General features: G+C 38.9%; 2 pseudogenes; both read left to right on the plus strand.

The window, feature by feature from the left end:
* Positions 1–2146: 2146 nt before the first annotated feature.
* LOC147429615 (uncharacterized) lies at positions 2147–3364 on the plus strand (annotated as a pseudogene).
* A 203-nt stretch (positions 3365–3567) lies between these two features.
* On the plus strand, positions 3568–4435 carry LOC147429616 (uncharacterized; annotated as a pseudogene).
* Positions 4436–4659: the final 224 nt, after the last annotated feature.

A 4659-nucleotide genomic window follows, 5' to 3' on the forward strand; every position in this document is an offset into this window, starting at 1 on the left:
TAAATATGTAGATTCCATGTTTATCTATATCTATTTGAAATATATATTTAAATTACTTTCTCATTTTGGCAGACCTCCATAAGACACGTCTCCCACAAAAGCAAAGAAATATGCTCCCTTGGCAAGGGGTAAAAGAATCGTGGGAAGTCTAGTTGAAATCGTGAACAATGGAGAAGCTATTGGTAGAGTGAATATTACAAAGGTTCAAATTTGGATGTTCTGCATGGCTCAAGAATGCCTATGGATGTTATGGTGTATCTGTGGTTCAAGTTTATGTTGGAAAGGATGCACATTTGTGTCATCTCAATCAATGGATGAGGACACCAAAACTTTGTGCTGTGCTGTGAATACCATCGTTGCCTGGCCCAAAGATGAACTGGTGAGAGCCTGAGTTTTGGCTAGTTTAGAATCTCTAGTATATTTTACATTTTTCTAAGGTCCTCTCTTCCCATTTATTTTAGGAAATTCTCAATGACATTGGACAAGAGGTCAAATCGACAAAGACTTTGATGGATAGGCCATCCCAATTACACCTAGGCACAAAGAGTGCGATGACAGTTTCGGGCACTAGAGTCGAATATGTTAGTACATATGACCGAAAGCGAAAGAGTAAGAAAGAAAATCCTGCTAAAAAACACATTTGATATGAATCAATAACATGCACATTTGAGAGAGAAGAATATGAAGAGGAGCTTCATGATGAAGAGATTGAAGCATACATTGAAAAGGGAGCTAATGCTGGGGGAGAATTTCCCATGAATAAGGACGTTACCCTTCGTCAAGACATGCTTTCAAAGCATCTCACAAAATTAAAAGTAAGTTGTCCTTCATAACTCTAAATGGATCACCACCTTATAAATTTTTTTTGGCATTTATCTTGAAATGAGCTTGAGTAGGATGGGTGAGAACAGTTGTTGCCTTGGGTGTGGCTTTGTCGTCTCTTGAAATTGGAGAAGGCAAGGCAGGTTCGTTGGGATCCCAAGAGACTACGGCCTCTCACAGAGGCATTTTTGATAGAGGGATACTTTGAGCCAAAGGGTTCAATTATTTGTTCTTTTGATGCTCTTGCTCATCTGGCAGTACTAGTAACCAGAGAGATTACAGAGCAGTGGTATGAGTTGTGGCACCTTGCCAATGAAGATTTTGAGCGTGAAATTTTTTATACATGTTGGAGTGATTTGAGTGGTAAGATGTTCTATACTTGGGATGGGAATCATCGCCTCGCAGCTTGGATGGGAGTGTTGCAAACATGTAAGTTTCTCTTGTCTTTGCAATTATCAAATCCGGTTGTCAATCAATTTATTGTTTCAAAGATACTTATCTGCAGCTCCAGATTATCAAAATGACGCTTCAATGCATCCTAGAGTTCGAGTAGAGCCTGTGAAGCTAGATGATAAAAATGAGACATATATGTTGAGCACTGTGATGCGCATCAATAGGCAAGTGTAGCCACCATTGACCATCTCTAAGCTTCTTCTAAAATGCATAATTTTGTTGACATGTATTTTGTGGTGGCTTGTAGGTTGAATGATTTTGGATATGTCACCATTTCTTACACTGACATGTTGTGGATGGTGCGTGCAATGGGTTTATCTTTGAAAGACGCTTTGGTTAAGAAGATACATTTCACAGTCTACAAATGGATGCAATCAGATCTTAAAAAGAAAGCTGGAAAGAAAGCGTGGTATAACGTTCCAATGGCAGTGATGTCACAATTGCTTAATTCGATAAGTATACGTTATTATGTAATCTTCATTTACTCAACGTGCACATCTGAAAGGTTGGAATTCATTGTAGGACAAGTACGCTATAGCCTTGAAACAACTACAAGCTGAAAAGGACACTATGCTACCTTCAGAGTTTCAACAATGCTACAAGAAATCTTTTTTTGAGACAGATGGTCCGAGCAGGAGGAGGACAAAGCAAGCACTCGCTATTGTTGATCCCAATCTAGGCGATGAATGGTGGACGTAAGAAAGTGTATTGTGGATCAGTACTCTATGTCTGGTGCTAATTTGATTATCTATTCAGAACCATGCGGACTATTGAATGGACTAACCGGTCCAAGTGGATTACTGAGGATAGATTGTACGTTCTGCAATGTGCTGATCTTCCTCCTGAGAAGAAAACTTACATTCTTCGAGCAATGGCATCTTTTGATCCTATAAATGTCAAAAGTTTGGATATTCCACAGACAGGTATTATCGTTCATTTTTTGCTGCAAAAAAAAGGCATGTTTCACTCAATGTAATTGAGTGAAACATTATTCTCTCTGTCCTTTATTGCAGTTGACCATGTCTTGTTCCGTGATTGGATGCGTGTTTCACTCAATGTAATTGAGTGTAATTGACATTATTCTCTCTGTCCTTTATTGCAGTTGACCATGTCTCGTTCCGTGATTGGATGCGTGTGGAGGTTCTATGGAACACCATAGAGCGCGAAGCTCATTTTCTATACAACAACATGAGAAATATCACATCCAAGCTTGGTCCAGAAGAGATGCTTGATTCCTTTCTAGAAGAAGAAAAATTGACTCACAGAACTGAGGCGTTCCAATACGAGCTTGGAAAAATTAAATCTTTGGGAAGAGGTAGCCCTGACCTTAATAAAGCACTCACAGACGCCGGTCAAAGATGTTTTTGCAGGTTGGAATATTGCTCTTGGCACTTCTGTCATTGGGAGAGCTCAACGTAGAAAGAAGCAAATTGGTCTAACATCTTCTGATTTTGTAGGTGGTTGACCAGGCGTAACTTCAACGTTAGAAGCTCTCGGACTCTGTCTGATGTCTTGGATATCTCAAAGAAAGAAATTGTTTTCAACCCAGCGTAGTTGGCACGTAGCTTCAACAAAATAGTTTATTACACGTAGCTTCAACAAAATAGTTTATTACTTGTGCCCTTGGTTTCTTGAGTATAAGGAGGGAAAATTTCCTACCAGCAAAGAACTGCATCATAACAATGCTGTCAAGGAGAGGGAGGAACGTGCACAGAGGGCTGTCCAACTGGAGACGCCGGAAACACCTACAAAAACCACTACAACAACAAAAATAGCCCCTTCATCTGAGAAAGTTGGCCAAGTATCGTATTCTAGAGTATGTTTTGATCTTAGAACATTACAGATGCACCATTTTGAAATTGTGACTTCGATAAGAGTTTTTTGTTGCAGACCAGGACTCCAAAATACATAGGAAAGAAACCCTCCTCAAGCGAATTAAAGAAAAGAAGTGAGTTGCAAATTTATGACAAAATCTAAAAATTGAAAAGAATCCGAGAATCTTGTCTTTACAAGAACCATTTTAATGATCTATAATATAAAGCATGATGCGGTTGGGCCAACTGAAAAAGAGCTTAAAGAATTCTCCTAGTCCTTGGAGAAATTGTTAGATCATCATGAGGGAGATCTGTAGATGGTGGCGAGCATTGATCTAGGTTTTTGTAAGACCTTTTTGAGAAACTTAATGCTATGATTTTTTGAGGTGTATTTTGTTGACCAACTACTTTGTTTTGTTGGTTGTGTTCTTGAGTGTTCGACGAGTAGAATGTGTATATCTCCTTCTTGGATACAAGCATGGAAGAAAATGAGATTGTTGGCTCCATGCTGGCAGGCATTGAAGGCCAAGTGAAAAAGGATTACCGTGTGTATGTCCGAGATGGGGTTTGGGTGGCTGTCTCAACGTCCGCTTCATTCATGTTTTTGCCTCCAAATTTCCTTGTGCATGGTTTCCCGTCGTCATCTACACAAGAATGGAATGACATGGACGTTTGTCAATTTGGAAAAGTTGCACGTTTGAGTTTTTTGGCAGTAGATGACAATGGCATATTTGTTGTTGTTTGCATACCTATCCAACATCGAATGGTACATGATGTTGCAATAGCCGCAGGTTGGGAGCCAGCATACACTACAGTCACAGTTTGCAAGACACAAGTATGCAAGGATGTTAATATGATTGTAAGATCACTTCTTCTTACTATTTTCAAGAAAAACCAAGCCCCAATCGCTGAAGTGCTGAAACCCGATAAGGACACATGGCTGGATACAATCCAAGAGAGCGAATGGACCATGCAAGAAGATGGAACACCATTGAGAACCTTACGTCCTTTTCTGTAATTGCTTTTAATGTGTAGCTTTGTTGCTTTATTTACTTGTCTTTTATTCTCACAAGTCCTCTTGTCTTGTAGGAGGAATGGAACGTGGGCATTGCTATCTGTATCAAATGTTGAACATGTATACCAAGAAGGGAGATGTGGTAGTGCAATATGGAGGAGACACAGGTGTTCTTGCATTACTTGGTAGCCATATGGGATGATACTTCACAATCATGGAGAGTAGTAAAACATTTTCGGATGAGCTTCCAAAAATTATGAAAGCACAGGTAGCGTGGCTAAGCAAAAGAAAAGCATTAGAACAATGGTTATGGAATATGGACAAACACTAGTTGTCTACAATTATATTTGAGATGTACAATTTGAAAAGTTGTAATAACTAATCTAGTGGTTCACGACGGATTCATATTGTCCATTACATTCTATTTCTTGTTTTTTTGTGACATTGTAATGCCTTTAAATGTAAAAATGTGTTTGCCATTCCAAATATTGGAAGCTTTAAATGTAAAATGTTTTCTTCTTTCTTCTTATCATGACATTGTAATGTCAAACAATG

Source organism: Adiantum capillus-veneris, chromosome 22 (assembly GCF_014529385.1).
Source record: "Adiantum capillus-veneris isolate H3 chromosome 22, ASM1452938v2, whole genome shotgun sequence".
In the NCBI taxonomy this organism is placed as follows: Eukaryota; Viridiplantae; Streptophyta; class Polypodiopsida; order Polypodiales; family Pteridaceae; genus Adiantum; species Adiantum capillus-veneris.